This window comes from Rhinolophus sinicus, chromosome 3, assembly GCF_057876585.1.
Source record: "Rhinolophus sinicus isolate RSI-liver-muscle chromosome 3, RSI-T2T, whole genome shotgun sequence".
Lineage (NCBI taxonomy): Eukaryota > Metazoa > Chordata > Mammalia > Chiroptera > Rhinolophidae > Rhinolophus > Rhinolophus sinicus.
In genome coordinates this window covers 31,152,890-31,166,446 of record NC_142503.1, presented here as the reverse complement: position 1 = coordinate 31,166,446, position 13,557 = coordinate 31,152,890, and positions in this window count along the sequence as shown.

Here is a 13,557-nt window from a genome sequence, read left to right as displayed (position 1 = left end):
TCAAGTCAAGTTCATTCCACAATCTCATATTTCAGATGCCTTAGTTGGAGGATGTGTCATGTTGTGTTGGAGCTAAGAAGAGGCAGAGCTCATCAGTCAGCAGTTACCCACGTGCTAATCCGCACCCCAGTTAGCTGATTCGGTCCTCTGGATTCTGACCACGCGATGGTCAATCATACAGCGGCTCTATTCAGCCTCATCATCTCCCTATTCTTACAGATTATTGCCTCATGGCCACCCAGACAAAAAGAGAGAAAGGAGATCAAAGTCATCAAAATCATGTGTCCTGAAAGAAATACTCAATGTGACCAGAATTTTTCATCTAACTGACATGGTATAAAAGACTATTTCTATCAAATACGTGGCAATCAAATGCATATGATTATAAGAAACCAGGAGATGAATGTTGTACTTGTTGCAGTGCTGGTTTTTGCTGTTTGCTTTGGTTTCTATTCATAATATATACCAACCTCTCCTTTTTATTTTTAAGCCGTTTCTCTAACCCTTAATAAATCCATTATTTATTTAAACCTTATAATCAGAAAGAAATGACTTCAGAAACAATCATTGTTGCTCTACTCATAATGTGCTCAGCATGATTTTTACTCTGAGGCTGACACTGATTTAAATATTTTGTAAAAATTATTTATCACTTGCCAATTAATTTCTACAGTAACAGGAATCATCTGAATTTTACTGCACTTATCAAATTGCAAAGAAATATAGTGAGAAATAACTCATTATAATCATCTTCATTATATTTATGAAATATTTGTTAAATATTCTGATGTTTGTGACAGTGTCAGAAGTAATTATTGCAAACATCTTACTAAATTGAGCTGATGACAATCAATTTTTATTACATAAATGATGTGAAACAGTATTTTCTGTGAAAGAATGGTAAAGTCTTGAAGTGGGTTTCTATAAAGACTTTATTTTTTAATCCTCTTACCTTGATGAAAAAAAATTTCAGAGCTAAGTAGAAGTATTTACTAAATATTTCTCTTTGATAATAAAATTATACCTATAAAGATGATTTTCAAACAAAAACAAAATTTTATTTTTCATCGCTTAACTTCTCAGTGGTGCATTTAATCATAATTGCAAATCATGATGAGAAGACTTGAAAAATACCTTTCTTATAAAGAATATTTAAATAAGATAGATGTCAATTAAGACTGTAATTTATTCACAGCCAATCCACTTGGTCTTTCCTTTACATCTCTTTCTCCTGGAAGTCCAGTTCCATGTTCCAAAAGAGCTAGTGTGAGTATGAGATTTATAAAGCATACTGAATCTGCAAATCAAATCTTTTCTTTTACAGATTTAAAATCAGTGGCATTCTCTTAAATACATGTTACTTGAGGGGATGGATGGCACATTCCCTCAGCTCTGAACTTCTTAGGGACGTGAAGATGGGTAGAAAACTATGTTTGGTCACTTTCCTGATGGTGACATGCCTATGCCTTAGTAGAAAAGAACACCTCAGATCTTTCTTGAGGATAAGGTTTGAGAGATGACAAGATAGAGCAATCAAAAGGGCAGTCAATAACTGTGAGGGTGACAAAGTTCACCCTGGGAGAATATCTATATGGAATCACGTAGCTTCTAAATTTGTTTTTGTGGTTTCCAAATTTCACATTTTTATACAAGGTGGGCCATCCTAGATGTTGCCTGAAATTGTCTAAATTCACATTTGTAATTTGCTAACCTCTCTTTTAATGTTCGTCTCATCACTAATGATAACTCTGCTATTGAGTAGACAGTGTTGTGTGCATTCAGGAAGGTATGTCTGAGCATACAGGAAGGTATTTCCTAGTCTTCTTAGTAGTAAAGTGGACAGTGAGACTGAGTTCTGATTAACGGGACATTGAGTGGAGGTGACACATGCCATGTCCTTTGGCAGTGACCATGGATGGCACCTTTTGAGAAGAATAAGATGGAAGCAACCTGAATCCTTGTGTTAATACATAAACAAAAGGTGTTTCTAGAGTCACTTGACCTACATTAGAAATCTTGTGAGAAATAACCTTGTTTTGTAAAACCATTGAGTTGTCAGGGTATATATGTTACCACAGCAGTCTATTCTACTCTGACTAGCATACTTGCCTTCTATTTTTCATTTTTTAAAGATTTTATTGGGGAAGGGGAACAGGACTTTTATTGGGGAATAGTGTGTACTTCTGGAACTTTTTCCAAGTCAATCTGTTGCCCTCTCAATCTTAGTTGTGGAGGGCACAGCTCAGCTCCAGGTCTAGTTGCCGTTGTTAGTTGCAGGGGGCACAGCCCACCATCCCTTGCCGGAGTAGAACCTGCAACCTTGTGGTTGAGAGTCCGCACTCCAACCAACTGAGCCATTCGGGAGCTCAACGGCAGCTCATTGACCTTCATTCCAGCTTGCTGGCCCATGCGGAAATTGAACCCGCTCCCCAGAGCTCGCACTCCAACCAACTGAGCCACCTGTCTGCCCCTATTTTTTTTTATTATTATTATTACTGGCTAAATTTGACATGTAACGTTGTGTAAATTTAAGTAACATGATGTTACTTTTATACATTTACATATTGTAATATGGTCACCTATTTGCCTTGTATTTTTAACTTCCTTATCCACGAACTTGTGTTTATTGATAAGCTTAAGAATTCACCCCTTCCAAAAGGTATTTGTATTTCAATAAGATATTTGGAAGAAGCAATACCCTATTGAGCCCTAAAAGAAATTAATCTTTAATAGAAAAAATGTAAGTACTTTGACAAAGAGCAAGAGAAACTCATTTATGGAGAGATAACTTCTGAGAGCTTCTTTAGCAGTATCATTTATTTCAGTATTATTTAGGCTGTCCTTTTAAAAGTAATTCGTTCTCCATGTTTCTATAGTTGCTTTCTCCTAGTCAGTAGAGTGCTATTTTAGCAGGGGACAATAGAATAAAAAAGAACATCATTTTTTGTCTAAACATTTTTGACAGTTGTAATTCTGTCAAAAGTAAGGATTATAAAGTGATTTATTCTAACAGGTGCATGCACCGAATAACTTAGCTTCCTAAAATTGTTCACATTGAAATGATTTAGATAATAGGCATTGTGTGAGTTCAGTATTATGCTCAGAATCCTTTTGTGCTTCTCTGTATAACATGTAAGTTCTTACAAAACAATATTTCAGACATCAGGTCACAGTTTTTGAGTTGTTTTCTCCACAGCTCCATGTATTTCACTTGCATCCACAAACTCCCCAGTCTACTTATTTTGTCATTAGGGACTTTCATAAGCATTATGAAAATGTGGGCAGTTTGGAAAGAGCATGTGTTTTGGCATCAGATTTGGGCTTAAATATCATTTCTGTCATTTACTAGCCATATAAGTTTCATGGAGTCAACCTAAAGAATTTCAAAGGGCAGCTGGATGGCTCAGTTGGTTAGAGAGCGAGCTTTGAACAAGAGCGTTGCTGGTTCAATTCCCACATGGGCCAGTGAGCTGTGCCCTCCACAACTAGATTGAAGGACAACGACTTGGTGCTCTTGGGCCCTGAAGAAACACACTATTCCCCAATTAAAAAAAAAAAAAATTTAAGTTCGAGTTTTTCTTTTAAAAAAAAACCACTCAATTTCCTCATATGTTAAAATAAGAAAGAAAAAAAGACTATCTCATAAGGATTAATAGATTTGTTTATAAATACTAATACTTATGAAGCCACTGGCACAGTGCCTGGTAAATAATAGGGATTCAATATACATCCACTTGAGAATTATCTTTTAATTATATATAATTAATGTGCAAAAAAATGCAGATTTTAAGATATTGGTAATTCTATACATCCATGAAATCACCACCCAAAACAAAATATAGAGCATTTCTATCACCGTGGCAAGTTCCCTCAAGCCCCTTTCCAGTCAATCTCACTTTCCTTCCTCCCTCCCCTACACTTAGGCAACCACTTTCTGATTTCTGTTATCATACACTTGCCTGATTTTGGATTTCAGGTAAGTTGAATCATAGAATATGTGCTCTTTTGTATTAGGTTGGTGCAAAAGTAATCATGTTTTTTGCAATTTAACCTTTTAAACCGCAATTACTTTTGCATCAAACTAATACCTGGCAGCCTTTGCCTAATGTAATGTTTTTTTGAGATTTATTCATGTTGCTGCATGCGGTAGTTAGTGCTTTTTCACTGCTGTGTAATAATCCATTGTATGATTTATGCCACAATTTTTTATCCTCTCTCTTTTTCATGGACATTTGAATTATTGTCAGTTTTTGGTTATTATGAATAAAGTTGCTCTGAATATTCTTGTGCAAGTTTTTGTGTGTGTGTGTAGGTGTACTTATGTTTTTACTTCTCTTTATTGAATACCTAGAAGTAAAACTGCTGGGTAAGGTAATGTATATTTAACTTTATAATAAACTATCAAACAATTCTCTAAAATGTTTGGACCATTTTATATTACTATCAGCAGCAATATATGAGAGCTTCAAGCTGCCCTATATCTTTGACAATATTTAGCGTCATCAGTCTTTTTTATTGTAGCCATTCTAATGGGTGTGAAATGGTATCTCACTGTTTTCATTTTGCATTCCCTTGATAAATGATAATGTTAAGCACCTTGTCACGTGCTTATTGGCCTGTTGTATATTTCAGTTTGTGAAGTACCTATATTGCTATCTTTTTATTAGATTGTTGGCACTTTTGTTGCTGACTTTATATATTCTGGATTCAAGTCCTTTGTCATGTGTGTACTGCAAATATATTTCCCAATTTGTGGCCTGTTTTATTCATAGTCACTTTTGATGAGCACATTTAGTTTCAATGAAATTCAAGTTATCTTTTTTTTTTTGTATAATCGTTACTTTCAGTTTTCTATCCAAGAAATCTCTACCTACCCAGTTTTATTATAAATGCGTTATGGTTCTGAGTTTTACATTCAACTAGATCCACCTTGAATTAATTTTTGGCTATGGAGTGAGATAGGGATCAAGTTTTATTTTCTCCATACAAATACGGATGATAATAATTTAATTCTGGGCTTACAAGCTTGGGTCTCACTTTTTACTCTCTGATATTACATACAGGAAAGCATATTACTTTGTTTTCAGGGTCCAAAATGATTTCAACAATTTTTGAACCATATTTAATTGTATTAATAAAATCCCTCCTTGAAAATGTTATAAAAGAACCATGTTTAAGCAAAATTGACATTAGTAATAATTTCCATGGAACTTCCATTAATCCCCCACCATCCCGATTTGGTTTTCCATCCCCAACATTTAGAGTCTTCCTCTCAAACAAGTACCAGGGCACTCTTGCCCTACATGGTACTCTATGTGGATTAGTTCCCCACAGGCAGGTCTTTATTCCAGATATGTCACACAGTGACACAGTCCCTTTCTCTCCTGGCTCTCTTCTGTATTAGGTGACAGCAAACTTATCTGATAATAGAGGTAAATATATTGATGTTTATTACCCCATTTAGCTAACCAACTCTAGATAAACAAATTATGTCTTCTGGACATGAAGTCAACTCAAAAATGGGAATTTAATGGTAGAAATTTCAGACACTATTTAAGATGATGGAAAGATAAATTTTGGGTAGCTAGCTCTGTGATGATCCTAAAAACTCTTTTATGGAGGGGTGAGACCATCATTTGACTTTGCCACAACCTGGTCCTGATGTTCTAATAGCAAATAACCTATACTTTTATCTGTATATTCACAATAAAAAGTACTTATTCTTGATCCAATCAGAATGACACTGGTTTGATTATATAGTACATCATTGACAGTCACTTTTCTAAAGGCACAGCCCTGCAAAATGAAATAGCTGTTACTTTCACTGAGTCTATAAAGTTTAAAATGAATTCAAGGACTGTTAATTATCTCCTGATTGCTTATTATGTGGTGAATGTGAATGCATAGAAAGTCAATCTGGATAATTTTGTACCTGTGCCAAAAAAGGTTCATCAACTTCAAAAAGTCTGTGTGATGGGAATACTTTCTTAAAAATGTTCACATTTATTGTCTATATAATCTTGATTCACCATATTGCTCATGACCCTACATAAATTTGATATTGGTAAAAGTCATTAAAATCAACAATTCAATACAAAATTAATATGTTAGTACTTAATGTACCCCTTGCTAAATTTCCAATTCAATTTTTTATTTTGGTTTGCAAGCGATTTTATAATTTAGTGACTTTGCTAAGAACATTGTCTTTATAAGCCTAAACTTTTTGAATTCTTTCTTTTAATGCACATTTTCCATTGCATTTTTATTACTCAAAAGACTAATCAGGCAGCCATTTCTTATCACCACCCTCATTCCCATATGGAAGATTCCAACGAACGCATCCATTTGTTTCACTCTTTGTACGTACGGCACTACCTTGGGCATTGTCTCCTGAGGAAATTTCTCATAAATCAAATTCTGCCACTGATCCCCAGCCCAAACCTTTCCAAAGCTAAGTTTGCACCAGGGGAAAAATAGGAACAGGAACAGCTTCACTATTTTCAGCATTTGAATAAAACCAACTCTAACTTTAAAGTAGCAGTGTTCGTCTTTGGTAATTCCCACCTGTTCTCTCTCTGCCTCTTATTCTGATCTTATTACAGAGCCTGCTCTAACTCTCTGGGAACCCCTCTGCTCTTGAACTGTACCACATTCTTGCTACTATGAAGGAAAATGACCTGATAAATGGATCCATATTATAATTTATTTTGAGTATTATTACTCTTCAAATAAAAATATGAGTATGTACATATTTCAAACTCCTACTTTAAAGGAGATCAATTGGAGACGAGACTTCTAACCTCAGTGTCTTGGTGAGGTTTTAGTCACTGGGAGCTCTCTATGGGAAATATATGCGTGGACTGAGGTGGGTGGGAGGGAGATTTCTTTTTTTAAGCAGCCCTGAAATCACCCATATTACTCCACCTATACAAAGCTAACCACCCTTAATGTACGAGTATACCAATTATAAATGAACACAGAATCTCACTTTACTATTATTACATTAATAAATAATGCTGCTGATTATGTTAACACTGCTGATAATAATAATAATAGTAATAATAATGGCAACTTACATTTATTGATGACTTACTATGTGTCAAACACTGTTCTGAGTACTTTTGAAATATTTTTTCTTTTATCCTCACAACAGCTCTATGAATCAGATGATATAATTATTCCCTTTCTACAAATAAGGAAACTGAGGCACAGAGTGGTTAAGTAACTTACATAAGGTCACACAGATGATAATAAAAGTATTTTACGGTTGGTGTCCACTTTCCACAGAAACGAAAAGTAGTGCTTTCCAAGCATGATGTCCTTTGCTTTCATAAACCCCATCACTCAGCCCTGGAGGAAACTGGGGCTTAGAGAGATTAAATCCTTTGCTCAGTATCACTTGATAAACGGAAAAGACTAAGGGCAGAAACCAGCTCTGTCTGGTACCTAAGTTTATCCCCCCAATGACTATGCTGCTTCACAATAAAGTACACAATTATTGCAAAGGATTTTGCTAATATAAGAACAGGAAATGTCAGTTTTATCTTGGGCTCATAGAAGAATATATTATGGGACTGATGTGGGAAGCCCATTCTTTCTATTTGTGAACATAAATAGGTGTTGTGCCACTGTAATATGTTCCTGAAAAAGTCAGTTACCACAGTGAGCAGTTTGCTTTGGGATAAGACAGCAAAGGTGAAAGGAAGGAAATGTCTAGAGATGAAGAGGACTGGAGTCAAGGAAAATTAACCACAGCTTCTCCATAGCTACAGCTCTCTTGAGCTGCCTGACCTTTGACCTTCCCCAGCCTGACAAAAAATAAAGATGGCCCTCTTCCGCAAGACAGAATGAAATTCAGCTGAGGTTATTTATGGTCAAAAACTTAGCCATGTGAGGCCAGTATAAACAGGCCACCTTGAAGAATTGGACAGTAGGAAATTTATCCATTAAAGCTGCAGCCTCCTCTCTGTTATTTTTCAAAAATATTTTCCTTCACTAAGCATTAATAAATGTAAGATACATAAGATAATGCAAAATGTCAACAAGCTAAACATTAAAACATGTATATAGATACAAAGAACTGGTATATAGCCCAAGACGCTTTCTTTGATTTTTACCCCACTCATTATTTAATAGAACATTTTGTCTTATAATTACTTCTATTTCTTTTTTTCCATTTTCTTCAAAACCTAAGCCTCTAACTTAGTAACAAAAAGTCTTAATACATATTATCCCTCCTTTGTGTTTTAGGTCACGATTATTTCCAGATCTTCTAATTAAAAAGCCTGTTAAAAACCATGTTTACCTTATTCAGTTTTCATTGTTTATGTTCATTTATTCTGATTTGGACACATTTTACATTTTCATACCTGAGGTGACACATTACAGTAAAGAAATCAGGTTTTTGTTTTCTTTCTTTGCTTGTTTTGAGGTGAGGGCAAATTACTTTTATTTCTGTGAACTACCTTCCCAGAAATTATCATATCTGCTTTTATAATTTTTATTTTTGGAGTCAGATAGTGATTGCTTTCCATGTTGGTATCTGTTCATACAAGCTAGGCACAACGGGGTACTTGTATGATAGTTCTACTGGTTGAATCGCTTTATCCTGAAATATATAGAACATGAAGCAAAAGTTCTTGTGTGTTAAAAAAAAATAAAGTATTAGGAAATCACAAACACACAGAAAACTACATTATCTATTTATTTATTTTTTTGTCTTTGGTAGCTTTCTCACATGTTACTTTCTTCTATAGTTTAATGGAAAAGAGGCATATAATGGTCAGAAAGGGCTCAGATCTGACAGAATTCTATCTCACTCACTAGTCTAACTCCTTTAAGCTTCTGACTCATCTGTAAAATGAGGGGTGTGATACCTACATGGTAGATAGGCTACTTTGAAGATATGGAATAGTGTGGGTACATTGTCACATATCGTAGTTGATGCTTAATAATTGTATTTAATAATGTAATAAACTACTATAGGGGTTCTTCATTTTACATAGGACTCATCCACAGATGCCCCATTGTTACATTTTTGGTTTTTGTTATTGTTGTTTTTTTGTAACTGAATCCAAATATAGTCCAAATGTTTAAGTTACATTTTCCTGTATTTGGAGCTAGACAGTGTGTTCATTTCCTAAGGCTACCGTAACAAAGTACCACAAACTGGGTGGCTTAAAACAACAGAAATTGATTGTCTCACAGTTCTGGAGGCTAGAAGTCCAAAATCAAGGTGTCAGCAGAGCCATGCTTCTTCTGAAACGTGTAAGGGAGACTCCTTCCTTGCCTCTTCCTAGCCTCTGGTGAGCGCTGAGAATCCTTGATGTTCCTTGACTTGCAGCTACAACACCTGTCTCTGCTTCCATTGTCACACGACATTCTCCCCTGTGTGTCTATGTCTCTGTGTCTCTTTTCCTCTTATAAGGACAACAGTTATATTGGGTTTAGTGCCCACTCTACGTCAATATGATCTCATCCTAAATAATTACATCTGCAACAATCTTATTTCCAAATAATAAGATCACATTCTGAGATTTGGGGTTTAGGACTTTAACATATCTCTTGGGGAAATATAATGCAACCCATAATAGATAGTAATAAACCCATCATATAAAACATTTGAGTTTTACAATACCTATCTCTTGCTTCAAGAATGCTTCTTCACAAAGAGTAAGAATTCATAATATACATATCCCTTTGTCAAATTCCTCCTGAAAAAATTTCTTCCCATAAAGGGCATTTTCTTTCTAAACTCCTAATTCCAACTTACACTATGACTTTGCTATCTGTTGCCACTTCCCTTCTAATACAATGGCCTCTTACTAATTGATTTTCTTATAAAGGATGTAGCAAATCACTTGACCCTTTCTGAGCACTATCAAGTCATCACAATCAGTGCTATTTCTTTGAGTTCATAGCACAACTGTAAAAAATCTGCTCACTGGTCAGGTGAGCCCCTTAGGTTTGGAATCTCTTCAGGAATTGTCTCCCATTTTCTACATACCAATCAAACTGTGACCTCATTGAAGTTAACAGTTATAATTTGAATTGCATAACATGCTATAATCAAAATGATGTAATAAGAGGTTAAAAAACATACTTCTCAAATATTATTTATAGCCATTTTTATAGTTATATTTTACTTTACTTATATATCTTTGCTTCATTTCCATCTCCAGCTGCCATTCTTTCTCTCCTTCCCTTTAAAACAAAACTCCATGGAGAGTTGCCTACACCCAATGTCTGCTATTTCTCTCCCTCTCCACCCTTTTGAACTCACTCTACGTTTTATACCCATCAAATGACTTTATCCCATCTCATGGCATTAAATATCATCTATATGCTAAGGATAGTCAACTATTTCACAAGTTTCAATCTCTCACCACATATTCTGACATCTTCACTTGAATGTCCAAAGGCATCTAAAATTTAACACATGCAGAACTGAATTATTAAACTTACCATCACTCCTAGAGATGGGACGGGGGAGAAGAGAGATATTTTCCCTGTTGTAATTTTCCCTATTTTAGTTAAATGACAAATTCTTACTCTAATGCAATCGGCCCAAAACCTTGGGGTCATTTTTGACTCCTACCTTGCTCTCACACTCCATGCAAAGATTGTCACATTATCTTGTTGCCTCCAACTTTAAAATATATTTAGGGGTCTACAACTTCACCAACATGATCAAAGCCAACATCGTCTCTGAACTCAACCATTGAGATGGCCTCTCCACTTTTCTCCCTGCTGTTCCCCTTGCCGCTCTGCGGTCTATTTTACAGACAAGCAAGTGGTCCTGTTGCTGCTCATAGAGTTTCAGTGATTTTCCATTTCTCTTCATGTAAAAGCCCAAATTTTTACAATGACCTGTAAGGCCATATAGAGTCAGTTACAAAGGTAATGGATTCCTCTTTTCCCCTCCGAGCTCATCGTGTCCACTCCATCTTACTCTCTCCACAACAGTCACATTGACCTGCTTGTTATTCCTTGAAGACTTCAGACACAGTCCTACCTCAGGGCGTTTGCATTTTCTATTGCCTTTGCCTGGGATTCTTTGCCTAGACAGCAGATATTCCCCAGAAATAGCTCGGCCTGCCGCCCTCAAGTGCTTACTAGAACATCATGATCTCAGTTTTAACCTGGCACCCTATCTAAAAATTCACACACACTCCCCGACATTTCATACCCCTGGGGGAACTTTGCTTTATTTATATTTCCTCTTAGCAACTACCACTGTCTAACATACTATATATTTTACTTCTTTATCTTTCATATTTCTGTCTTGATCAGCTAAAATATAGGCTCCAAGAGGACAAGGAATGTTTACTGTTGAGTTCATTACTGTACCCCATTGCCAAAAACAATGTGTGGAACGTAATAGTGCTTATAAAATGGTTTTCAATGGTCCCTTTAATTCACCAACATATTCCCAGAATTTAGAATAGAACCTGGCACATAGCGTCCAGTAAATATTTTTTGAATGAATGACTATCCTAAAATACCTATTGCATTGGCTTGTACTTAGTAATAACTTGATAAATATTTGTTGAATTATTAAGTAAATATTTTAAAGGTTTTCAAAGGTAATTTGTTATTTAATTAAGTAATAATTATTTTTTAAAATTACTCTAAGTGATTTTCTCTCTCTTATTTTAATTTATTCCTAAAATTAGAGTGATAATAGTTCTCTTTTATAATCAATACCTTTAGAATTTATTAATAAAAATATAAAATTATAGCTAAAAACTTGTATTAAAATCACATAATATCATTATGTGGCATTAAAAGAAAAAAAGCTACTTTGGCTGAAAAAAAAATCAGATGTTCTAAGGCCATCATTTAAACAAGATAAATGAGATTTCTACCTAAAGAATGTCCCTGAAAAAATATCTCGGTTTATTCAGCAGTATTCACTTCACCATTTCTAGACTCTTTATTCGCTATGATAGTATTTCAGACATGAATTTATAGCAGCTGATTTAAAGACATACAGTGACAAAAATTGAGATTAAATTAATAAAAGAAGTAATCATGTGTCTTCTTGCTCAATTAAAAATCCTTTTTATACCGAGTAGTGAGTGCCTCAGGATATTTATATTCTTTTATATCATATTTCTTATTATAGGAATCATAAAAAGTAAGTATTGACTGGGTTTGTCATTCCCTATACAAAACAAGAATGCACAATAGATCCCATTGCTAAAATGCTTATTCTAGAAACATATTACTCTAAACATTTACCAAACCAAATCCACGTACTCTACTAAAATAAGTTTATTTGAAGAAAATTCAGATAAAATATGCATAACCTATGATTAATAGATGCTAGTGAATGTAAATTTTGAGACTATAGTGCCATTATTGATTTTTATTTAATCTCAGTGCTCTACTGTTCTCATTTTACAAAACTTTGCTGTAGGAAAAGGAAGAAAAAGACCAAAGCATTCTATAATCTAGTCAGAGAGGTATCTCTTTTGGTGTGTTTTATATGCAACGCTGGGAACAGCAGTGACCTAGAAAAAGAGAGGTTGCATTCTAAAATACAAAGTGAAAAATGTGCAAATGAAGCCAGATGCGTTTCTCAAGACACAGACATTTTTTTTCAGTTACAAAGTTAATACCAGGTCATTGTTTAAAAACAATACAGAATTATATGGAGAAAAATTATAATTCTCCTTTTGAACCCCTCTAGCCATCTCCATCTCTGCCATTCAACTTCCTTCTCCAGATCTATTGTATAGTTTATTCTAGATCCTTCTAGAATTTTTCTATTTATATATTTTATATATTTCTTATAGAAGATTTAACGCTATTTTACATGAAAGCTATTCCCAAACAATCCTTAAGTCAAAAAAAGATGCTTTGGCAGACCTCAGACACTAAGTTAGCCAAATAATTATGCAACTTACATATTATACCCATCATTTTTCAAAAGAAGGCAGCGGTAAAATATGAGCAATGTTACCTGACAGCATTACATTGTCAGAAATAACAATAATTTTTTTCTACATAAACAAAATTCATCAAAATCTTCATGCCTGAAGAATTGCATTGAGCAAGTGAATGCCACAAGAATCCATTCTAAGAACTCATTACTTCAACAACCGCAGAGGGCGTGGTTGGCAAAGCACCTTTACAACGCATCAGGAACTCCTGTTGCCCTGACAGTTTGGGGACATGATGAGTCAAAAAAGACCTACTACATTTGTCACTTGTCAAGTGAAATATATGTTATTAGATACATATATGATGGAATAAACAAGAGGCATTTTAAGGTAATTGATACTGATTTTCAAAGACAGATTGGTTTTATAGATTGGTAATTTGACTTGATAAACAAAAGGATACAAGTGATCCTCCCCAATTCTTAATTTTATTCAGCAATGATAGCCCCATTTCTCTATCTCCTCTAAACATATGTATCTGTCCCATGTACAAGATTCTCTTTTAACTTAAAAAAATGACACATTTTGGTAGGGGTGGGAATTTCCCATTTCAAGGTTACACGTAGAACCTGCTTCCACTAATTACATTCTAACATCAGAGACTATGTAC